The sequence below is a fragment of the Ursus americanus genome, chromosome 18 (genome assembly GCF_024610735.1).
Source record: "Ursus americanus isolate L20-20 chromosome 18, mUrsAme1.1.p, whole genome shotgun sequence".
NCBI lineage: Eukaryota > Metazoa > Chordata > Mammalia > Carnivora > Ursidae > Ursus > Ursus americanus.
The window spans coordinates 17,341,953-17,368,209 of NC_142144.1; the positions used below are offsets into that span (position 1 = coordinate 17,341,953).

General features: G+C 43.3%; 1 protein-coding gene across 2 annotated transcripts in view; it reads left to right on the plus strand.

Annotated features, from left to right (window-relative positions):
- The window catches only part of ASTN2 (astrotactin 2), an 845,639-nt gene that overhangs the window by 766,272 nt on the left and 53,110 nt on the right, over nucleotides 1-26,257 (plus strand). The gene's annotated exons all lie outside the window — the stretch shown is intronic.

Here is a 26,257-nt window from a genome sequence, read left to right on the forward strand (position 1 = left end):
TGACCATCTGTGGATGAGGATGATTTTTCAAGAGAGGCCACTGGAGAAGGGGACAAGGAAAATAAAGACTATTGTCTTAAGGGAACATGATTTAAAGGGGAGCACTGGTTCAACTAAGCAAATAGTATATGGCGTAGTGCTGCGTTGTCCTACCTTCCCAGACTTCTGACTTTTAAGCAATTTTAAGCTTTTTTTGAAAAATATTTTATTGTGCTAAGAACACTTAACATGAGTTCTGCCCTCTTAGGGAATTTTTAAATGTACAATACAGTATTATTACCCACAGGTACAATGTACATCAGAGCTCTAGAACTTACTCCTTGCAAAATTGAAACATTATGCCCATTGATTAGCAACCCCCATTATCCCCTCCAAAAGCCCCTCAAAACCACCCTTCTACTCTCTGATTCTGTGTTTGACTATTTCTGATATCTCATATAGGTGGAATCATGTAGCATTTTCCTTCTGTGACTGGCTTCTTTCCTTCAGCATAATGTCCTCACGGTCCATTCATGTTGTCACATATGTCAGAATTTTTTTCTTTTTAAAGACTACTACTCCATTATTTGTATATTCCACAATTCCCTTATCTTTTCATCCAGTGATGGACATTTGGTTATTTCCACATCTTGGCTATTGTGAATAAAAACCACAGTGAGTCATCACCTCACACCTGTTAGGATGGCTTTTAACAAAAGAACAAAAGAAACGAGTGTTGGTGAGAACATGGAGAAATAGGAAGCCTTGTGCCCTGTGGATGGGAACGTAAAATGGTGCAGCCCCTTTGGGACAGTATGGAGGTTCCTCAAAAAATTAAAAATCCAACTACCATATTATCCAGCCATCCCATGCCTGAGTATATATCCAAAATAATCGGAATCAGGATCTTGAAGGGATATTAACACTCCTGTATTCACTTAAGCTTCTTTTTCTTACGGACAGTCTGTTTCAAAACTCATAATCGACGAAGGAGAGTGTTAGTCTCCCTTTATGCTGTAATCCTGAAACCCATGAATATGAAGAACTCCCCTCATTTTCTTCAAAGCTTTTCTTTCCAAAAAAAACTTGCCAGATGGTCCTTAGGATGCATATTTAGTAGAGCTAATATTCAGTTTAAAATAGTTCCACAAAAGCTATATTGCTGTCCAACACAGATACTATAGGATGTTTTGGGGGGACTGGATGATTCAAAAGATGAAACATCAAGGTTATTCCAGAAATACTATTCTTAAAGCAACACTTTGATGAGTGGGACTGATTATGCTCTTTAATAACTCCAAAATATTGTCTCTTTTCCCAAGAATCTATAACTTGGCTTTGTTCAGATTTTTCTAAGTTATTTTTAAAGTTCACATTGAACTTACCATTTTTTCCCCAAATACCCTTCCAATGATCTTTGACAATAAATAATAAACATATCAACTTGAACTGTTCTGATTCTAAGACCGTTTATTCAATTGAAGTGAAAGGATTTATTAGGCCCTCTTATGAACAATAGATCTTAGAGGATCTTATAAACCCCTAAAAGTCTATGTCACCTTTTTATTTCATTAAAAATTATATAAAGTTTATTAGACTTTATTATAGTTTGGTGATTGTGATGTAAATTAATAAAAGTTTCTTAAAGGCAAATTATCCATATATTCTGGGAGAAAATCTTCATAAAATATTTACATGTGAGGATGTTCAGGACAATGGTAACTACAAAGGAAATCATCTGAACGTTACCACTGAAGAATGCCAATTTCAAACAATTCTGTGGTATGTCTTAAAGCACTTTTGGCAACCCGGTGTAGATGTCTTTACTGAGAATTGTAAGGGGAATCTTGCAATTCAAAAAGACCTAGGAACTGGAAGTAATGGGAATCACAGGAGCTGTTCTCTCAGTCTTCCAGAAGCCCATCATCTGTTGCTTCCGCTCGTGGTGTAGAGTCCCTGCCCTGGTTCAGTGTCTCAGCCAGCCACCTGTCTTCCCAGTACCTTAGTCTTGCCAGCTTTAAGTCCCTGAAGAAAAAATGCGATTGGGCCATCTTGTGTTAAGCCTTTACTCTCGATTCGGTCAGCTGTGATTAAAGAGGTAGGGTTACCTGGGAAGACCATGGCTAAAACGCTCAGTACTATGTGCGTTGGGGCCAGTTCTCAGAAAGCAGAGGTATAGGCTGGGTAAACTTAACAGCGGTTCATGCTACCGCACACGTGTGCATGCACGTGTGTGTGTGTGTGTGTGTATGTTGTGTCTTGTTTCAAGCAACAGTAACTGTAAGAGTGTATATATACCAAAACGTCACCATAAGTTGTTTTCTTTGTGTTAGTTCCAGCAGATTTTGTATCATCCTCATTTCCTTAAATTATCTATAATAAATGGATTTAATTCTTTTTAAGGGTCCAACTCTTTTTTTAAAGACTTATTTATTTGAGGAGGAAGGGGCAGAGAGAGAGAGAGAGAAACCTAAGCAGGCTCCACACTGAGCACAGAGCCTGACAGGGGCCTCAATCCCATGACCCTGAGATCGCGACCTGAGCCGAAACCAAGAGTTGGAGGCTCAACCGACTGAGCCACCCAGGTGCCCCCCAACCCCGTTCTTAAAGATCTTATTTATTTATTTATTTATTTATTTATTTATTTATTTAGAGAGCGATAGAGGAGAGCGTGCACCTGCGCTCATACGAGGGGGAGGGGCAGAGGGAGAAGGAGAGGGAAAGAACATCAAGCAGACTCCAGGTTGAGTACTCAGGGCTTGACCCCACAACCCTGAGATCATGAGCTGAGTGAAAGCCAAGAGTCTGATGCTCAACTGACTGAGCCACCCAGGCACCCCAAGTGTTCAGGTCTTGATCTCAGAGTCATGAGTTCAAGCCCAGCATGGAGCCTACTTAAACAAACATAACAAAGAGCATGGTGTTGCGTATTCATTATAGAATGGGAATGCAGAAATAGTAACAAAGCTCTCAGAACTAAACAGGTCTGAGATGCTCAGAATTTTCATGTATTTCCTTCCCCGTCAATGCATATTCTTTACATAGTGGAAAACATATTTTATATTTTTCCTACTTATTTTTTATTCGATGGTGGAATCCTAACCTTTCCTCAAAAAGAAAAAAAAGAAAAGAAAACGTTTTGCAAACTACTTGCAAACATTTTAGTGTCTGTATACAGTTTGATAATATGGATAGCCCAGATTTTATCCACCATTTCACCAGTGTTGGGCATTTAGGCCTTTCTAGTTTCTCACTTATTTTGAAGACTGCTGAAATAAACAAAGGCTGTTGCCTTTTAGACAAAAATAATCTCAAGTGTGCAGTCTGGTAACTAAAGGAATTCTTGAACCTACTAAAAATGGTTCTCTCTGGTGGTGCTTACAAGCCTTTCTCCTCTTCTATCGTGTTTCTCTCCTTTTTGAAAGTCCTGTCTCCGTGTGAGCTCCGGCCGGGGTTAGTGCTGTAGGTGTCCTGGTGGCCACCCTGCACACAGATCATCAGGAAGCCACCTACAGGCTGGACAGTTACACGCCAAGGACTCATCCAGGGGCCAAAGCTGCCGCCCAAGCAGTTGGCTGCCGCAGTGAGCACATTTTGACCACAGTCCCAGAGTTTCCCCTCTTAATGTGTTATTCCATTCACTGTCAGCCCTCTGGGGATCTGGGATTCAGAAAGGATTAAGAAATGAAACCCTGCAGATAATCAAGAGGAAAAGCACAAGAAGTCATTTTACCTTCCTCTTCCAGCATATTCCCTTTCAGTAGAAGGAAATTTAAATTTAGGTGGATGTGATAGTTTCCTCCCTTCTTTGTATTTCAAGACTGCGATCTGGTGCAGGATCGGACGATTGGTGAATTTTCCACCAGACATGAATAGAAATTTAAGTTAGAGCTAGAACATCGGAGAGCCAGGAGGATCCTTAGACATAAACCCGCTCGAGAGATGGGAGAGCTTGGGAATGGAGGAGGGTCTTCCCGATATTTCACAGCTCATCACTGACTGGAGAAACCAGCCTCCAGTAGCTGAGATTCAAACACTGTATCTTCATCACATTGACATGTCCTTGATTTTAAGAGCCACTTTATTTTAGGTGACATTAAGAAAGAAAATGCTGCCAACTCAACTATAATCCAGTGCTTTCCTACCAATTAAATTTTTAGACTTATTAAAAGAGCTCAGTTATTGTGATTATATTTTTATAATATATCACTTTTGTGATATGAAAGTAAAATAAATGTTCAAATATTCATAAAATTTCCTTACATTCAGCTTTTGACTTTCCTGAATCACTTTCGGATGCAAGGTCATTGAAGTTTGGGTTTTTCCATATACTGTTGTTCTCTCTGCCAGCCAGAGGATTGGTTATACTGCATTTCTCCCCCGCCATAGTTGTTTCTTTTTTTAATAGCAATATTGAGATAGAAGTTGCGTACCGTACAATTTGCCTACTATAAAAAGTGTACAATTTAATAGTTTTTTTGTACATTCACAGAGTTATAACTATCAACACAGTCAGTTTTAGGACATTGTCAGCACCCCCCAAATGAACCCTCTACCCATTCGCATCCACTCCCTTCTTCCTCTCCTTTCCCCAGACCCCACACAACCACTAATCTACTTTCTCTCCCCATGCATTGGCCTGTTCTGGACATTGCAGATTAACAGAATCTCAACAGTATGTGGTCTTTAGCGACTGGGCTTCTTTTCCTGTCGTCCATGCGACAGCTTGTATAGTATGTCACTCTCTTTTCTTTTCTTTTTTTTTTTTTAATGCATTTCTTCAAAGAAGATTCCATTATTATCTCTGGGATTTTCCTTCCAGTTTTAATGCTGGTGCTTTCCTGATCTTACAGGCAGTTGTCAATGGAGGCTGTCAGACAGTAGTCAGGACTCATGTTTCTTTCACAGTGAGTTCTTAACTAGTTTGTGTCCTGAAACATCCAGGGCTGTTTGTCTCCAGTTGTACCACCAGGAATGACAGCCAAGTTCACACAAGGCACACACAGTGATATCTGCTTCCTGGCTGGTGGAAACTGTATGTCGTCATCATTGGTAGGACACATCTCAATTTCAAATACATTGAAAGACAAAAAAAAAAAGTGTGGATTTTATAATTAAAAAAGCATGGATCTTTAGTACTTTTCCTTAGATTGATATGAAGAGCTTTCACTCTGAGCACCAGCAAGCAGAGAGACTTGGGACATAAAGCCCAGACACTGGAAAGGATGTTAGAAGTCACAAGTCAAACACCACAGCCAGGGCAGGAGTCCCCTCCAGATCCATGTTTGTCTGCCCTGGTGTATAAGAATCATCTGGAGATGGCGCCTGGGTGGGAACAAAGCCTGGGCCTCATAACCCAGACTAGGGGATGGGATGGGGGCAGTATGGAAAGTGTCTCTGCTTACACTAATAGTTATTGAGTGAAAGGCTTCACCTTTCATCTGGACATTATTTTCGTTTTTATAGTACAAATATCAGTATATTCTTTCATTTAACAGATACATATTTAGTGCTGTCCTGGGTGCTAGGGGTCCAGTGGGCAAAGAGAAATGGTCCCCATCACTGGGGGACTTGTCAAATGCAGCTGAAACGAATGAGACCAACAGACTAGAGACACAATTCATGTTGTGATAGGTCTTCATACACCAATAGTGTTATGAAAAGGAATATCAGAGCCCTAATTTAATTGATGGGGAAAGGGTCATTTTCATGTCGAAAGGAGTCTTGATTAATTTAAGGGTTTTGGGTGTGTGCGTGTGTGTGTGAGTGTGTGCTTTTTTTGTTTTGTTTCATTTTTTCATCCATCAGACATTTCTAATTTGTACTGGGTCAGAATTGGATCTGAACACCTAAGATATAGAGATTATACTGGCCTCACTGAAGTTTAAAAAAAAAAAACAAAAAAACAAACCCAGCTGAGGGAGGCATACTAAAAATCACAATGAAAAATTTATCCTAGTTCCAAAATTAAAATTGACTTCCATCTCTTTTGCTGCTTACATCACCTCCATGAAGTAGGTATTATGATTATCTCCCTATTAGAGATAAGGAAAGAGACGCTTTTAGAGGTTTCCATGATGTGGCATACATACATGTAGTACATAGTACATTGTACACATCAGCCTTCTGATATCTTGTCCTTTGTGTAAATAGAATTAGCACCAAATAATAGAGGTCTCTGGGGATTAGATAAGGAGGAATGGAGGGGGGCTGTGGAGGGGGTTTGGATTAGGAGGGGCTTCCTAAAGATGGCCTCTGATCTGGGCCTTGGAAATGAGTAGGATTTTAATAAGACTGCTGATAACAGGCAAGGAGATGGGGAGAACTGGTCTACCAAGTTGGGGGAACAGCCAACACAGAAGCAGGGAGGTATGAAATTGTGACCCATTTGGGGATGAATCCAGAAGGGATGGTTTATGGAAAGAGTGGACCTGGAATGGCGGTTAGGACTCATTTAGGGCGACTCTGAAGAGTTTTGACTTTTTTCTGAGGCCCGTGAATAATTAAAGACCTTTCAGCAGGGAAACATTATAGTAAGAGCTTTGCTTTTAGGGCTGGCACCTGCAGGATAAAGGATCAAGAAGGCTCCCTTGCCACGTTGGGAATTCTAAGGACTTCCTCTGTTGAATGCAGCAGTGGCTTGTTTTAATAATCTCCTGTGCTTACTGCTCTGTGCTAACATTGTCACTCAATCAAGAACCAATGGTAGAGATGAGATGAATACCTTTTGGATACAGGTTTTAATCTGATGCTGACTTTATCGATATGTTACAGTGGGCAGAAGCTGTCAGTGGTATTTTGGTTCTCAGGCTGGATGAGGGTAGAGAATGGGACAAAATCCCACTCCCTGAGCTGGGAAGTCACTGGCCCCTCTGCTCTCGTGCTTCCTTCCAGGCCACACCTTCCACCCCCCACTCTGTGCTCTGCCAGCAGGGCCCCAGGCAGGAGCATGATCCACACCACATATTGTCCACATGTGTTGCCATAATTGCTCCTTTTCAGTTTTCTTTAGCTCGGATCTTATGAATTTTAGAAGTTGAAGCCTTTAGAGTAGAGATACCCGGGCAGCATAGAGACAGAAGCAGGCGCGTCTCCACAGAGAGGACTGGGGCCTTGGCCATGAAGCCCTGAGAAGTGAATGCCTGCTTTCATGTCGAAGTTGTGTAGGTGTGTAGGGGGGCTCACATCCTAACAGACCGGAGAGTTACTAACAACTCTTCAAAATTGTACAGGGACTTCACAGTTTTCAAAGTGATTCTGCAAACATTATTTTCCTTTAAGCTCAAAAGACCCCAGAGAAGTAGGAGATTTCATGCCTGCTTGACAGATAAAGAAACTGAGACTGAGAGTCCAAGGGTCATTCAACTAATAGAGCAGGAAAACTGGGACTGGAACTCATGTCATCTTGTTCTAAATATAGAGCTCTTTCCATTACACCATGCAGCCCCATAGAAATCAGTGAAAGGCTGCAAGGGAAAGGTGTTCCTGGCACCTCAGCACGGAAGGGAACTCTGACCACATTTTCCCATGGAAACATGTTTACCCACGGTGGTTAAGATCTATGGCTCAAATAGTAAAGCACTGTGTTTCAGCAATTCACTTGCCTTCCAGTCAACTCAGTTACGTTTCACGTAGCACCTACTAGGTAAAACTAGAACAAAATTTTTTAAAAAGACATTTTTTTTTCCTACTCTGGTGGAGAATGCAGACATTTGCAGAAGCCACTCAAAAATAAGACCCTCAGTCTTTCTCTCACCAAGAATCACTTTTCTTTTACCTTCACCAAGGTGTCTAACCCGTGTTAGAAATATTCTGTAAGTGAAACAGAGACGGCATCCATAATGTTTAGAGTTTTAGAGTTAGACTTTAGTCCAAATCTAAGCATCTAAGCTATGCGATTTAAAAAAAAAAAAAAACACATTTTGGCCCTTCTCTTCTTGCTAAAAATCCAACTACCAGCACTGGCCAAAAAATATAGTCCAGGCATCTACAACCCCTGAGACAATGCTTTCCTCGTAGAACTCAGCTCTGACTCTCTGCCTGCTTTGTGGAGGGCTGGTTCTAGTTATGGGAGGCCTTTGAAACAGCAAAGTAATAATTTGTGAAGTAAGGCCTGTGAACTGGTTGGTTTAGCAAATTACAGATGTAGAAGCTAATATGTGAAGCTGGCATCCAAGGCCTGGCTCAATAAGAAGTGCCCATGTCTACCCAAGCTGAACCTGCTAGTCATGGATCTGAGCCTCTTCCTTGCCCCCTGCCTCATACATGTTCATTCCTAGAACCTTCCTGAATAATTATCATTATCAAAATCGTAAGAGCCTTCTATTATTTAGGGCCTACTTTGGGCCGAAGACCGTTAGGATCTTTCTATATAATATTGCCAGTCTTCAGAATTCTGAAAGGAAGGTGTTATGAAGTTGAATTTTAAAGCTGAGGAACTCGATACTCAGAGAAGTTTAGTAACCCACCCAAGATCACCAGGCTCCTTTCCAAACCATGCCATCCCAATAGGCTGAGTCTGCTTTGCTAATGTTTCTGAAGCAAGAGGTTAGCCTTCTTTTGGAAGGTGAGATAGCCCTAGAATTCCTGAACTGTCTATTTCTTATCTGTAATTAATTCCTGTGCCAACTTACTGAAAATACTGTAGTTTACTAGAGAGAAAACAGAACTTAATGGTAGAGAAAACTTGATTTGAATCTTAGCTCAGGAATTTACTTGTTTGACAAGGACAAGTCATTCAACCTCAGTTTCCACATCTGTACAATGGGAGTTACCTTCTTCACTCCCCCTTTGGTCCTCCCCTTTCTCTTCTCCCTCTTCCTTCTCTTCCTATTTATATTCATAATGATTGATCCCTTCTCACAGTGTTATTATGGAGATTAGATGAGATGATGGATGAGAAAGGAATTTATAAAGCCTAAGTGATGACAATAACAGCATTGGTAATGGCTGTAGTACCTTTTTGATTTCATAGATATGTTAGCTGGGAGATGAAGATAGGAATTTCATCCTGTGTTATCACTCCATCACTGAACCTACGTCCTAGGCTTTCTGGGTCTGAAGTGATAGCATCTGGAACCTTAGATCTCAACCTTCATTTCCACATGACACCCATGAAGGAGGTAGTCAATGAAAGACACATTCCGCTAGATGTTTCCAGGGAAAGAGGACTAGCTGTAGTTTCACTTCCTTTTTCTCCTGTCCAAGAAATCATATTTATGTGCAAGCAAGTGTGAGAGACATTAGTATTAAATTATCTAAATCACTTGTTCTCAAAATGCAGTGCTCAGACCAGCAGCAACAGCAGTATCTAGGAACTTGAAAGAAATTTCAGTTCTCAAGCCCCACCATAAACTTACTCAATTAGTAACTCTGGGGGTGGGGTCCCATGATTGTATTTTAACAAGAACTTCCCATTAGGTGATTCTGATGCATGATTTAGTTTGAGAACGATTGGTCTAGATGATCTAAAAAGTGAAGCATTCTTAAATATTTTACTGTTATTGTTTGTGGCTAATAGCTTCTGACCACCTGACTCAGTAGGTCATAACACCCAGTGGTGAGACCTGCATTGGGTCACAAAGCAGGCTGCACATAAGAGCCACCAGCAGGAGTCAGGTGGCCTTTGGCTGCCAGGAACAGTAATTTCAACTGAAATCGGTTTAAACAATAAGGAAAGACATTATCTCACGTTACCAGAAGTCCAGAGGTAGGGTGGATGCAAATGTGGCATAACAGAGATCCAGCTCTGGCTCTCTGCAGCACCCTTGATTGTGGCTCCTCCCTCAGGCTCATAGCAAGATGGCTGCCTGGCGCCGATCACAAGATGGCTGCAAGGCTTCTAAGCATTATAGTCAGATATGTTCAAGAGAGTAAATGGACTCTCCTCCCATGTTTCCATCTTAAGAGAGAAAGGAAACCTTTCTTAGAAGCCCTCCAGCACACTTTCCCTACATCTGGCCCATGTGGCCCCCACCAAAGCAATCATTTCCAAACAACCATTGGCATATGATGTAGGCTTTGCCATTTTCTGAGGGGTTGATCTCTAATCAGAATTGGGATTCTGTCCCTAGATAAAAGGGAAAAATCAAGATTCATTTTAATATCCAAATGAGAACTATTTAAAAATTCAGCTTACCAGGGGATGTGTTTAAAATTTCAGAGGTAGAAGAGGGGTATGGGATGGAAATGGTGCTCTAGAGGCTGAGTCCCAAATCTCCCTGCCCCCAGGGTCTTCTGAAACCATCTTGTGCAGGTCTTCCAAACTGCGCTTCCCCTGCCTTTTGTTGATCTTCCCAGCACTTTCTTCCATGGAAGCACTCCTGTCTGTGTGCTCTAATCATTCCCTTATCTTGTGCGTGGAGATGCTGCCAACGTCGTGTCTTTCTGTAAGGATTAAGGAGATCACATATATGGAACACCAAACACAATATGGGCTAATAACATGCCCACGTTTTTCTAAACGCCAGCTCCCCAAGCCAATCCCCAGAGTTCCTCTAGGCCCAAGATTTCTTTTAATAGGTGAGTGATGTCCAGAGGGGGCAGGCGAGTCACAGAGGAAGTGAGATCCCAACCCAAGGCCCAGCCCAGGCCTTTCCTCTCCAGAGAATCCAAGAGCTGGTGAGGCCCTCCCTCCCCTGCAGGACTTGGCTGTCCCCAGGAGGCAAGTGGAAACCTCGGGGCAATGAAGTAAAGTCATCACCTCTTCATAGAGCGGAAATTGCTCCGAAAGGGAAATTGGACTTCTCCCTTCTGGCTCTCTGGAGCCTTGAAGATGACTACGCAATCCCTTCCTGCCCTCTTCCTCCATTCTCCCAATTTGATACCGAGCCCCTCCTCCTTTGGCTGCTGATGGCTGCTCTGGACCATGGGTGATGCCTGCTTCCCCCTGAGGACCAGGGCTTTGGTCTGGCAAGGCCTTCGTCTGGGTGGAGAACACATGGGGAAATCACCCCTTCACCTCCATCTCCGCTGGTTTCTCACTTCAGCAGTGGGATCTCAAACAACAGTCTCCCCCCCAGTACCTACTTGGAGGTGAAGGGGAGTGATGATAGGAAATACGGTTTGCTGGGATAGAGAGAAATTTGGATTATAGTCCGATGATTCAGTCAGTGTGCCTATCCCACCTCTGTCACTTAGCAGCTGAAGTTTGGAGACACCTCTTCACCTCCCTGGGCCTCAGTTTATTCATGTGTAAAATGGGAATTGGAGTCCCAGCCCGGTTAGCCTCTTGGTGTTTTGTGAGGAATTAGGAGTTAAGTCGTTTACTACACACTTACTGAGCACCTACTAGGCACCAAAAACTGTTTCGAAAGCTGAGATACAGCATCGAAGAAAACAAAATGCTTCCTATCATTGAGCTTATGTTTCCACGGCAGGGAGAGGCAGGAAGGATGAGGATAAAATAACTCATATACAATATAATATATCAAAGAGTAATATACGCTTGAAATAAAATAAAGATGGGTATAGGGATAGAGGCTGGGGGATGCCGCTTTAGTTAAGGTGATCAGGGCATACTTCTGATGATGTGACTTCGGGTCATAGAAGCATGGCCGGCAGAAGGGCTCTAGCTGCAGTGGTAGTGAGGTCCTGGATCACTTAGGTCTTACAGACCGTGGTAAGGAGTTGATGGATATGAACTACCATATACACTGTAGTGTTCTAGTCCAGGGTGAGTGACCCTGGCCAATAACCACTTCTCCATATTTTTCCAGTCTGTAAAACAAAGCTCTGAATGCATCATGGGCAAGCATCGGGCCAGAAACTTTGCATCACATTAAATCCTTAAAACACTTCATGGAAGAAGGAGTACTTATTCCCATTTATTTTTTTTTCAGTGTTGATATTTTTTTAAATGATTTTTTATTATATTATGTTAGTCTTATTCGCATTTATACAAGAGGACGCTGAAGACAGAAAGCCCATTTCCATTGGTATCCAAAGACGTTGGTTGGCTTGTTATGGCAAACTCCTGGCTTTAATTTTGTTTTGCCTTGCTTTTTTTTTTTTTTTAAATTTCTGATGACTATCCACATCTGTTTGCATCTAAACTGGGAAGCTAGTGAGGGAGAGGTGGGAACAAGGAGGCAAGCCAGGGCAGAGCCACCATCGTGGCCTCAGAGCATAGGTGACCATGAATCCGTCGTCTGCATGGCTCTACTCACCAGCCTCAGTGAGAGGAGAGGGATGAGTAGACTGTGGGACACCGTAAAACACCCAGAACGAGAAGCCAGAGAGATGTTTTCATTCTCGGCTGGTGCTTCATACGATGTGGCTTTTGGCACATCAGTCCCCCTTGAGGGATGTCGATGCCCTTTATACAAAGTAGGGCGTGGTGTGCTAGAAGAGTCCATACTGATGCAGTAGGTAGCGCCTTTCAGCCCTCTTCAGAGAATGTGGAGGAATCTGACCTCTGCCCTTTCCTTAGCTGCTGCACCTCTGTTACTCCTGATATCTTCATCTGTAAATGTGGGAAAATAGCTCTTAGAGTTCTTGTGAGGCTGAAATGAGGTGAAGTAAATGAAATACCAGGCATATTACCTAACAGATTGTGAATGCTCAAATGAGGAGGAGGAGGAGGGGGAGAGAAGATAAGACAGCATTAGACATGTGTCCCACTCGGGTTACAGTAATTTTCAGACATAATTAAGTGCTTAAGAAACACTAGTTATTATTTTTCTCCTGTTCTACTTTAAGTGAAATGAGTTCTCTTCTTAGACCTCAGCAATCTAGGTTCTTCTCTCCTCTGACCTTCCATAATTTCTCTCTTGTCCTCCTCTCTGCCCTGATCTTGGCTGATCTCCCTCCCAGGAATGCCATGTACAGTTGCACAGGATTTACACTGCAGGGTGCTACCACATCTGAAAACTCATCATTCCAGTTGTAGACATCACAGTCATGTATGATTCATAAGTCAGGTTTCTTGCTCTAATAAACTGGGATGTTAGGACAATTTTCAGATACATAGAAGGAAAGTGTTTAAGGAAGGGATGTCTTTTTTTGTTCTTTTTTTTCCTGATTTGCACAGAGCCACCATCTAGACAAGCAGTGAGCCGCTGAGCTTTAGTCGTCCAGTCCGTAAAATGAAGCCCTGAAACAGATGATGCCTTAGGCTCTCCTTAGCTTTAGGTTCTTGAAGATCCAGAAGTAGGTATTGGCTGACCTGTGCTCATGTAATCAACCTGTGTGACCGCAGAGGGGAGCTGTAACATGGGCTGTGACCCCTTGGAGATGTGTGGGTCCTTGGAGCCTCTGCCTTAACTCTGGTTACCTGTAAACTGGGGGCAACATCTCGCCTACCTCCCAGGGTTATTATGAGGATCCAGTGAGAGAGATGGTTTTGTAAACCCCTCATGAGATGTCAAATTTGAGAGATTACTTACGCACACACACACACACACACACACACACACACACACACACGCTCTCTCTCTCTCACATGTATTTACTTATGTATATATATGTATGTAGATGCATACATATATACACACATTTTACATATGTGTGCCATGTATGTGAATACTACACATGTGTACTATACTATAATTTTTATATGTGTGTGTGTGTGTATACCCTATTTATGCACACCTTACCATATATATATATGTGCTGTAAACTTGCAGGGCTAGTTATGAATTAGAAGCTTATAAACCATGTTTACTCATTCAGTGTAACCTAAGGCATGTATTAAACAGTAGGAAAAACTGACCAGCCAAATTTTCCAAGCTTAAAAACCCTTTTATAGCCTTCATTGTGGGTTGACGAGAGAACTTGTTTCCCCTTCTCTATTTAAAGGAAAAATTTAATATAAATTGGGAACCAAGGAAGTCATTTTAAAAGAGTGAAAAAAAGTCCTGTATGTGTGTGGGAGGGATAGATGAGGGGATTTGGATGAAAATGTTTGTCACCTACTCACTCTCCCTTCAGGTCATTTCCCCTGGGAGAGGTAGGACCACTAAAGTTGCCCTGGTCAAATGCTCAAGGGCCACCATCTCTTGTGGAGGCCCTTCTGCCCTGTGGGCATCTCCAGAAAATTGCCTCTCCCTGTGGGATTTCACTGGGACCCCAAGGCCCTCTCCTAGCTAGATTATGGAGCAATAGGACCTTTGACTGGCTTGGTTTTTGGTCCAAAACTGAAAGGGAAGGGAGCAGCATTCACCCCCTGGGCCTAGGGTCCATCTCTTCTGTCAAGGGGACCAGGTAAGGCCATGGAGACTGGAATGAGAGGAAGGAGCATTAGCCAGCCCTTGGGAGAGCCAAGATGGTGCTGTGGCAATGGTTAGGCCTTGTTCCCCGTTCCTCATCATTCAGGAGTGGTTCTCAGTGTCTGGCTCTCTTGTTCTCTGTGTCCCTCCCTGCCTCTTTCCCTCCTGTTTCTTTTTTTGTCTTCATATTTTCCCTTTCTCTTTTGGGATAGTACTGTTCCTCCCTCTCTGTCTTCTTGTTTCTCTTAGTCTTGGTCTCCTTCTATCTCCTTTTATCTCTGTTTTGATCTCGGTCTCTTTGTCTCTCCTTCAGTCTCTCCATCTGTGTGTGACTCTCTTTCTCTCTCTGTTCCTTTCTGTTGCTCTATTTGTCCTTCAGCCTCTCTCTCTCTGAGTATTTCCTGGCTGTGGTTCTTTTTCTAATAACTCTTTCTCTGTTCCTTCCTATTTCCTTCTCTCTCTTTCTTTCATTTGGAAATATACCTCTCTCTGCCACCTCCCAGGTCCCACCTCTTCTCAGTGATTCACCTCAGCCTGGTGGAATGGTGTTGCTTGCACGACTAGAAAAACTGACTCATCTTTGCTGGCCTTCTCTCCACCTTCCTGGAGTCTCCCTGCTGTAAGGGCTGGGCACAGGGATGGAATGAGGAGAGGGATGTGCATTTGTGCGTGTGTGTGTACATGTGTGCGTGTGTGTGTGTGAGAGAGAGAAAGAGCATGTGTGTTTTGGGGGAAGTTGGCTGGGGGAATGGAATGGCCTTCGGACCTCATTCATTCCTGGTGCCTTACTCAGGTCCCCAGAGGCTACCTTTGGAGACTCCTGGTCAGATTTGAGTTTGAAGCTTGGCCCCACCCCAGGAGAGACCAAGAAAGACAAACAGGCTCCCTTATCTATGGAAGATATCCCAGCTATCTGCTAACCACAGTCTTTGACGTTTATATTTAGAAAAGGGAGGGAAGTTTGGGCATTCAGCACATTTTAATCTCAGAGCACATAGTTTATGCAGTCTGGTTTGGGCAGAGGGAGAGGTGCTAAATTCAGGAGGATAATTCACTTTTCCCTGGATTGTCGAATTTCTCCTCTACCACTTACCTCAAATGAAATGTTTTACAAATTGGGGCACCTGGGTGGCTCAGTCGTTAAGCATCTGCCTTCGGCCTGGGATTGAGCCCCGCATTGGGCTTCCCGCTCTGCTGGGAGCCTGCTCCTTCCTCTCTCGCTCCTGCTGTTTGTGTTCCCTCTCTCGCTGGCTGTCTCTCTCTCTCTGTCAAATAAATAAATAAAAATCTTAAAAAAAAAAAGAAATGTCTTACAAATTGGTATTTTCCATAATAAAAGTAATAACAACACTAAAGCTGCCACTTACTGACTGTTCACTGTGTGCCAGGCACTGTACTAAGTGCTTTGCATACATTGTCTGAATTAACTCTCAGTATGATTCTGTTGATTCTGTTGAGGTAGGCATTTTCACATGCATTTTTCAGTTGAAGAAAAGGAGGATTAGAGAGATTAAGTAACTTGCTTAGAGGAGTCATTTGCAAAGCCAGGATCTAAAACCCAGGAGCACAGTGTGGCCTTTTCTGCTATTCTTCCCTCCCCAACAGGGATTTGATACTGATGTCATAGTAAATGTAATTGTCTAAGTCAGTAAATGTGTGGAGGGCTCAGGAGGGCGACTGCCTCCTTAGGTACTTCAGGGCGTGGCTGTGAAAGCTGTGTTAGTCACAGCTGGGATCAAGGTCTGGAGGAGGAGACAAGAGCACATGGCCCAGCTACTAAAACACTGGATCACGAGTCAGGAAATGTGGGATCCAGCTCCAGGGCCTCTTTGGTAGACATATTGCTTTCCTGAGCTTCAGTTTCCCTTTCTGTAAAATGGGAATTTTTACTTCTATCCCATCTTGCCCATCTCACTGAGTGCTCGTGAAGCCTGAATATGATGGCAAAGGAGGTAGGGGCATGCACTGTAAACTTTAAAGGGCTTTACAAAAGGAGAGGGTTGTAAGAAGAGAGTGGTAATCTTCATCAGAAAGAGAGACAAGAGTCAAAGGATTCAGGGACAGCCAGTATGGGTGCTAAGGTGATGTAGCAGAAGGCTTGGCTGGGTAGAAACACCAGGGTTGGGCAGAGATCAAGAAGCAATACTACTAATGAGGGAAATTTCCTGGGGTGTGGGGATCTACCACCTAGACAAAGCCCAGGGAGGCTCAGGCTGAGAAAGCAAAGTGATAGGCATATATAGAGGAAAATAAAGAGGGTCTCAATGTTGGGATTAGTTACAAGATCAAATCAGGTAAAGGCTGGGCAAGTGTCTGATGCACTCTCTTTCTGTTTATGGCCATTTGCTCTGGCAGAGATGTGAAAAGATTTGCACAGTCTTATAGGAAGACGGGCAGCTCATGCCCCTTGACCCTGGATTCAGTGTTCTTTCACACAAGATCCACTGGCCTCTTGGGATTGCCCTTCCCAACACCATTCAAAAGTTGGTGTGCAGGGAAACCCTAGTCCACCCCTTCCCTAGTGGGCCTTCTTCCAGCTGGGAAGGAGGGCATGCTAGCTTATCTACTTGATCATTCTGCACACCCAGGCACAGGACTCAGATGATGAGTAAGACAGGCCAGGCCCCTTTCCATAAGTCCTCCTCCTCGTCACTGGGTGAGGGAGACACTAAACAGGTGATTGCAGGCCAGTGGGTTAAGGACCACATTAGTGGGAAATGAGAGCATTATGGGAACCCATCGTATGGTACCTGATCCTTGCTGGATGGAAGGGTGGCCAAGGAAAGCTTTTGGAGAGATATCAGATATGAGCGAAAGTTGTCTCCCCAAGTTTGCAAAGTCGTGGCTGAGTCATTAGTTGGTTACCTCTCTGGCCTCACCACTCCCTGATTCATTCAGTGGATCTTTAATGAATGGTTACTGTGTCCTCCCCACCCCCCTCTTTGCTAGACCCTGGGAAACCGTGAGCAAGATGGAACATGAAGGATAAAGCTTCTGCACTCATGGAGCTGACATTTCAGTAATCAAATGAAAATAAGGAGGCAAATAACTAAGCACGGTAACTATAGGTGCTTAGAAGAAAATCAAGAGTTCTGTGATGAGGACTAAGAGAGTAGGTAGGCAGCATAGGTCTGCCGTAGATAGGGTGGTGTGAGGGCTCTGAGGAGGTATAGGACTTCCACTGAACTGAAGGAAGAGAAGCCGGCTTTCCAGGGCTAAGAGTTCTGGAAGTTCCAGTCCCAGGATGCTAGCCCTACATTCCCCTGCATTATCGTATCGTCATCCCCCCATGCCTTTCTCCTTCCTGTGACACTGGAATTCCTCTGTGCCACTGATGGGTATGTTTCCAGGTTGGTAAAGTTTCTTCACCATCCCATTTTGTGTGTCCTTGGGGCTGAACAGCGACATACCCCAGTCGTTCCCAAAGGATGGCCTCCTGTCCCTCCTCCTAAGTATGGAAACATGCATCTGACATTTTCGTCCTCTTGCCTGGCACTCTGTGGACTCACCCCAACAACAGTCCATTACATGCACACCACACTTTGGAGATCATCAACCACTTTTATATATATATATATATATATTTGAGGACTTAGTTTAATTCACTCCTCATGACCCTCTTGCAGAGTAGATACTGACATCCTCCTTTAAGAGACAAGGAGACTGAGGCCCAGAGAGACAGAACAATGAGGAAGTGCGTGTGATTGTGAAAAACCCCAAAGGCTCTGGAATAGGGTCAGCCTGGGTTCAAGGCATAGCTTCAGTGGGTAGTAGCTGTGTGGTTGAGCAACGTGCCCCAACTCTCTGAGCCTCTCTTCTGGACGAAATGAGGGTAGTAACCCCAGCTCCACCAGACTAAGTGCTGTTTCATTACACCTGCGGTCAGAGGGGCCCTTCAGGCCCACCATCAGCACAAAAGGTTCCTGCCTCTTTACCCAGGGAGGGAGATGTTGAATGAAGTGCTCGGCCCAGAGAAAGTTGGAAGTGTTAGAGGAACTGAGACTCTGATGAGAAGCACATTTTGTACATTTGGTTCTTTCCACTTCACCATAGTGTAACGCTTAGGAATGCACGTTAAGAAAGGAAAGGCAGACGAGAAAACCCTCCGTAGATGGCGCGTTGCGAGGGCAGTAAATATACACCGTGGTCCTCAGAGAGTGACGGCAAGGGGGCTTTGGCTGTCCTTCCACCTTGCTCCCTCTGCGCAGCCCGGCCGGTCCCTGGACCAGCTCTCCTCACACATGTTAGCAATACCCACTCCAGCCAAATGCATTAGCCTCATTTGTCCTCAGGATGGTGGGGATGACGAGGGCTTGTATGACCCTGATTAATCCAACTGTAGAAAAGGGCAGGCTCTACTAGCCAAGTGCGTATTAATACTGAAGTTAATATTATTAAATTCTGTATTAATAACTAAGTCGCAGGACTCTTTGGGGGGTCGCTCATAAAAGCAACCACTGCAAATCTGCCTTGTTAAGCTGTGAGCACCACAGGGAGAGGGTGGCTCAGTGCTACGTCCACAGTGGGTCGTCCTTTCCTTGAAACCTGTTGGGTGTTTAATAACTGTTTGTGGACTGTTTCAACAGTGGGGTTAACAGGTCTGTCCTAGACCTCAGTGAGAAAGGCACATCAGTTGCTCTTTCTATGAATTTCTCAAAGGCCGAGACTGGGTCTTTGCGGCAGACACCTCTGGGGCCATGCCATATCCTCTTGGCCCATAGCTATTTCAGCTGCAGCTGTGGTGGGAAGTACTGTCTACACCAAGGCTCACCTTGTACTGACAGTGGCCTTAGAAGCAAGCTTCCACTTTCTTCCCCATGGCATTGTACAAGACTAAGAGCTCCCTGTGCCCACGTGCATGCACAGCTGGAAAAAAAAAAAAGTGTGGGGAAATTTTTACTCTTGCTGAGGCTCTCAACCAGTGGTCCTCAGGAATCAAGGAATACATTCTCTAGCTCCTAGCTTTCAGCCAAGTAATTCTAGGAGACCTTTCTTTCACTTCTTAGAAGGTCCCTGTAGGATAGAGTTCGCATTCCCCTTCACTCATGGTGGCAAACATAATAACACACATCTATATTGATGTTCCCTTTCCCTTATTTGATTCTTTCCTCTCCCGCATGCCCGCTTCTTAGAATCACCTCCCAAATAAACCGTCTGTACCCAAACCCTTCTCTTAGTCTCTGCTTTCCAGGGAATACAAACTAAGACCTCAGGTTACAGTACCCAGTAAATACATTCACTCCCTAGACAAACATTTATGGAGAATCTCCTGTGCATAGTCACTGTGGTAAGCAAACAAAGTCCTTTCCTCGTGGAGCTCATAGTGGGGGATACAGACAATACAATAATTCATCAGCATATGAGAGAGATTGATAAGTTTTATGAAGAGAAATAAAGTAGAAAAGGGGATAGAGAGCAATTAGATGAGACTGAGTAAGCTGGAAAGGCCTTTCTGAGGACATGGCATTTAAGCAGCCATCTAGGCAAGGAGAAGGAGTGCTCATGCAAAAATGTGGGGAAGAGCTCTTCAGGCATCAAAGCCACAGGTGCAAAGGCCCTGTGGTTGGAGCATGCATGGCATGTTAGAGGAGGAGGAAGAACGCCAGCATCGCTGGAATGAGTAAGGAAGACAGTGTAGCCATTGAGGTCAGAAGACAGGGTTAGAGAAAGCAGGAATTGGAAATTCTCAGTGATTTTTATTGAATAATAGAATCTTTGTATCCCTTGCCCTAGGGATATGGGAAGGCTCAGGTTTTGCCGTCTGAGAGCTGTGGATTTGAAGTTCAGGCTTGTTATTTAGATGGAGCGTGACCTTAGGCAATCTGCTTGAGACTTGTGAGCCTTTTTTTTTTTTTCATTTATAGAATAGCAATCATAAAATCTACTTCATAGGATTTGTATCTGGTAGGACTCCTGGTTGCAAGTAACAGAAAACAAATGGAAAGTACTTTGGCAGAAAAGGGAAAATACTGACTCATGTATTTGAAATATCCAAGGGTATATCTAGCTTCAGACCCAACTGATCCAAGGCTTCAATGATGTCATCATCAGGACTTGGACGCTGTCCCAGGAGTTAGTCTGATTGATCAGGCCTGAGTCACTTGTTCATCTCTCATTGGCCTCTGACATGGAATAGCAGGTCGCTGACCACATATCCGTCTCTGGAGGAGGAAGGAGGCCTTACCTCCGGCAAAATCATATAGATTGAAATCGGGGGAGAGGTTCCCTGGTGGAAAATCGGGGTGCTCTTAGTAGAAGGAGGCATGGGTTTAGAGCAGGTCCAACCAACAGATGTCTACTTGAGGACTGGCGTGGGGATGAGCCAGGAGTCCCCTCACACAACTTTTGTCACATAAGAGTTCTCTGTAGATGTTCACTGGACCACCATTGCCTTTTTGGCAGTCCCTTCTCTGTCATACCATGGGAGTTCTATGCACCCCTCAAAGAGGTCACACATGAGGCAGCCTGGCTTTCCCAAAAGAGAGTTCTCATGTTCAGTGCCAGTGTTGGGGAGACGGGGATGGACCCAGGCATCGGCCACTAAAGTTCAGTTTCGTAGCCTGCCACATATTTCTGCACAGCCAGCCTTATGGTGGGTCCTCGCGACACAGAGGTGACCAGAACACAAATCTTGCTGACACAGCATCTCCCAGTCTGTGGGCACAGGTGCGGTAGAAAAAGCATAGGATCCCATTAGGTAAGTCACTTAGCCCTCCTTCAACCTGTTTCCTCATTTGTAAAAGCACAATTAACCTAAATCTTAAAATTGTATTGAATATTAATAAAGATGGGGTTATTTTTGAATGTTTAATCAAGACAATGGAAGTAAAAGTGTGATGCCATACAGTAACAGTGAAATAAACATTTCCTTTTCCACTCTCCTTTTCTCTTTACCTGCCTTCCGTCTGTCTTCCCTCCCTTCTTTTTAAAAATTAGTTCTTTTGGGAAAAAAAAAAAGTTGTAGGGACTTAGGTATTATATAATGTATCTAAAAGCAGCTGTGTTTCAGCATTAAAAATTTTGCCATCAGACGAACTGATGAGACCTAATGGAAGTATGGTGGCAGGAATGGGGGGCACTCACATTGGTACAGCATGCGTGTCGCAGGAATACTGCACATGTTTATCCCTCACGTGTTTCTCTGATGGTGAAGCAGCAGTCTCTGAGAGTTTAATCGTCCATCCCTAGATAGTATAGTTCTCAAGTGGTGGAGGCTGGCTTCAAAACCAGGTCTCATCTGCCCCCCCAAACCCACTATCTTTCCTCCACCTCATGGTGCCATTAAGATAAAGGTGAGAATCAGACACCCGTTCCTCAGCTTTAAAAACAAAACAAAACGAAACAAAACATGTTTTGGAAGAAACAAATCAACTGCAGCTGAGGCCCTCAAAAAATGCATCTTGTCAGTGACAGGGTCTCTGAATGAATGTCTGCATTTGCCCACGTAAAGGAAAGGTGGGAAATGCAGAGCCCTGCCCCTCCTTGGCTCTGCAGCAAGGAGCATCCGCAGGTTAGAGGGAGGCTAGGCCAAGAGTGGCCTCCAAATCCCCTCAGCGTTTCCTGAAAAGAACATGGAGGCCGGAGCTGGGGACCTTTCTCCCCACCTGGGCTAAATAACTCACTCCTCCCGCCCCCTATATTTTGGAATTCTTTGCTGCTTTTTTCCCAGCCTGTTTTCAATTTGCTCTTGTGGCCGGCTTTGACTGTGACCTCAACTCAATCAGAAGTGAGAGGAGAAACAGAGAGAGAGAGAGAGAGAAAATGAGGAGGCAGAGGATTTGAGGGAGTGATAAAAGGAGAGGGCATTGAGGCAGGGGGTGGGGCCTTTAGAAAATGACTCTGTGCTTTGTTGGGTTGGTTCTGAAGCTTCAGTAGAATAGTGATTGACTTTTTCTGTGGATTGTAATGAGAGCAAGGCTTGAGTCTGAGTGGATAAAGAAATGTGTGGGGGTCTGGCTCAAGCCCACTCGGGTTACAGCCCCAGAAGAGCCATAATGGGGAACAGGCACATTCCTGTACAGCGACTCCCAACTCCCTATCTGTTTTCAAGGAAAGAAAAACAGAGAAAGAATGTTAGAATCTTGGACAGGCATGGGTGAGGCGGTGGCGGCAGCAGCCTGGGTCTGGGAGGATTCTGCCGCTCAGCCATGACATGCCAGAGAGTTGGGGACAGAGCTCCTGTAGGCAGAGTGTCCCAGTGGAAGGCACATGGAGCTCGGAAGCAAAAGAGATAGGTTTCACTCTGGACTCTGCCCCGGTGTGGCTGCGAAGCCTTGAGTGGGGCTGCAACATTCCTGAACCTCTGTAATGCTATCAGGGAATGTGCCAGGGTTTTAGGATTCAAACATTTGTAGCAATAAAATTTAGAAGCCAACATTTTTAAAACGTTTTTTTCCCCAACTTAAATAAAACATGGACCATCAGTGTATAAAAGAGATCAGACTGGTGTTGCTCTGGTTTGAAGTCAGCGTGGGTATAGGAGGAGACAGACTTCAGCCCCTACCTGCCACGCCTGCCACTCCTTCTCAACCCTGGAGTTCTGCATACTCTGTTTGGCAAACCACTGCTAGAGTATCTTACATAGTGGAAACCTGTTGAACTACCTCTGTCTCTCCTGGGCTTTTTATCCTTCTCAGGGAGTCCAAGTTTAAGAACATGGCCAGGTGGAACTGTGTGCCTCACACAGCGCCTGGCACATGGTAAGTAGAGCTCACGTTCAGGTCGACTATAGCTGGTCAGACATTGAAGAGCAACGTCTGCAGTTTTCAGCGATTTTGTCTCTTGGCTGGGTGATAGGAATTATCACATAGGCTCCAAGAGTCAAGAGATGAAGTTTTTGTCCCAAGTCGACCTTCTACTTTGTGTGTGGCCCCGGACATGCCACTTTCCTTCTCTAGGCTTCAGTTGTCCCTGGAAAAGGATAGGATTTTACCCAAAGGTTGAGTTATAAAATATATATATATATATATCTGAGGGTCCTTATCTCCTCTGTTATGATGACATTAATAACAAAAACAATAATGGTAGTTAACGTATTCTTGAGCCCTTAGTGTATGCCAGACATTGTGCAAATTGATTTGTAAGCAATATATGTAATTTTTATATGATATTAACAACGCTGTAAGTTCGATACTATTATTACACCCATTTTACATGTGAGAAAACAGATGTAGAGAGTCAAGGAACCTGTCCAAGGCAAGCTGTAATCAGGGGTGAACCAGGATTTAATCCTAGGCAGCATAAATTCAGAACTCAGCCTCTTAACCACTGTGCTGTAGTATTGTTGGTTGAGTTGTCCCACTGCCAGACTTAGGGTACGGTGTATCGTGGAACCCTGATGCATGTGTTGAATATACTGATTTTCATGTGTGCATAGAGAAGCCTCCAGGCCTTCCTTAGTATCCCCTCCTCTTAAGTGAGCAAGGACAGTGAAGGAGCACCTCATTCACCTGTCTCCACCTAGGTTACATTTAAACCTTCTGGAATAGAGTGCCAAGAAAAGCAATCCTATACTTTACTTTATGAGTCTGTTCTTGTATTTGAGAACCCTTCCTGTTGTCAGATTACAAACTGTAGAAGGCCAGGGACCATTTCTTTTATTGTTTAATTCCCCAAGCCTATAGAACTAAGAGTGGCATGAGTTCAACTGCAGACTGAACAGAATTGAGAAAGCTGACTTTCTAACGCTATTGTTTTTAAACTTTCCCTAGGAGGCAGCATAGTATAAAAAAAAAAAGGTATGGCTTTGGAATTAGGAGGATCTGAGTTCAAATCTTCGTTCTGTCCTTCCCTAAATTTGGAGCTTAATCTTAGCTTTACAACAGAGATATTAACATTTAACTCATTAGGATTGAGTACTGTGACCAATGAAAAAAAGAAAATCTGGTACTAAATGTCAGTTTTCTTTTAATTCTTTTCACTTGAGGGTTATTATGTGTCTTTAGTCCCAAATAGAACTGGGCACTACGTGTCCTTAGAATGTCCTCAGTATGACTTGTTATATATGCCATGCTCTCCAGTTTCTTCACTTGAACTAAACCTGTAAACCTTAGAACAGTGTGCCTGTCTTACTGACCTATCAGACGTATTATGAGGCTTTTATCCAGGGTCCAAATTATTCTGAAATGGCTTGAACTATCTGGAAAGCTATGCCCATTTGTAAATGAATGTCAACCATATTTTGGCTTGAAGATAGTTAATACAGGCCACAGGAATACTGAATTCCCTCATGAAGGGCCAACTCTTTCAATGGCTATCTAGAAACAAATTGAAAAGCAGACAGACATGGATCCAAGCTCAAAGAAAACAAATGTAAGCTGCCAGACTTGAAATCCTAAGAAACCAAGAGAAACAAAGCCCTTACTCCCTCCTGTGAGTTATTCCATGCTTTTCCCCCTTTCTTCGTTTTTCACCCTATACACTGTTCTGCATTGGTACCTATTGGCAGAGAGACATTGTTGGTTTATGATTTTACTACGGAAGAAGCTGACGTAAGAAACCTATGGAAGAAATAGGGGAGGGCAAAATCTTCGATGAATAAAGCTTTCATTTACCTTTTCATTTTCCGGCCAAACTGCTAGTTCTAGACAAAGAATTTCTTCTTAGACTCAGCCTTTCTTTCTAGACTCCAAACTCAGTAAGAGTTATTGACCCCATATTACAGAAAGGAAAACTGAGACTTTGAGAGGTTAAGAGACTTGCAGTAAATGGTGGAAATAGAATTCAGTCTCAAGTCTGTCTGACAATAGCAGGTGAACCTGCATGTTGCAGACATCAGCCTGATTCAGACACTTCTCTGTCACCAGTGTATCGAGCCCATGAACTGTAGTTGTCCTTGCAAAAAGTAGAAAACAACACTATACATCAGCTCTGCTATTTTGGACCATAGGGACAGATACTTTATAGAACCATTTACGTGAATCCCCAGGGCCATCCAGATTGTTCAGTCAGACAAGTGTTAACCTCATTCACTTGTGAGTGAAGAATGAAACTTTTCTTTGAAAGACCAACAGGAGGTGATCTGTATATTCTGCCCTCCCAGTTCCCTGCCTCCTTGGGTCACCGTCTTCTCAGACACTTGGCCAGTATTACTGTTCCATGACAGTTTCATTATATTGGATTGTCCTTAATGTCCAGTAGAGAGGATTTAGTCGAATGGACATCTTCCTCTTGTTTGTTACTAAGAGTAAGTGAGTAGAGAGTGTGAGGTATTCCGTATCAGACAAGAAAGAGAAGGAGTGAACCATAGGGAGGCCTCATATCATTCTAGACTGTGTGGTATAAAATAACTCACATGTTCGTTTTGCTCCTACATCATCCAATTTTAGAATTGGAAGGGAACTTAGAGGCCAATTAGTCTGGCTCATTCATTTTATCTATTTTTAAGTAATTTTTATTGATTTTTTTCTTTGTTACAAAAGTCATACATGTTTATTTTAGATGTATTTTTTTAAAAAACAGAGATAATGGGTATTTTTTCTCAATTTTGCTTATCTCACTTTACAAAGCCACTATTATATATTTGCTATAATTTCTTCCTTCTCTTTCTAAATAGATATACATGTAAAAGTTCCAACAAACATTAGAGTATTCTGTAATAGCATAGCCTGTTTTTAACTTACTATCTCTTCATATAATTTCATATTCTTCCACAGTATTGTTTTTAAGCTACAAAATATTCCATTGCATCATTGAACTATAATTGATATTGCTATTTCTACATCATTGAACATTTAGTTGTTTCTCAGTTCTTCTTGGTATAAATAATACTGTAATGTTTGTCCACATAACTCAAATCTTTGTGTACCTCTGTGTTCTTATTTTTTTTTAAAGCTCTAATAGTGATTCTACCACTTTGTACAGAGGAGAAAACTAAGGCACAGATATGGGAATTTGCTTGCCCCAAGCTATCCAGCAAATTCTTAACAGACTTAAGACCAGATCTCAAAATTTTAAAAATATTCTAGTAAACTTCATCTGCTTCCTAAAATCCAGTGCCTAGATCAACTTTTAGAAATCATGGCGTTCAAGGCACTTGCTCTTCTACTGTCCCTTCCTGTCCCATGGCCTTT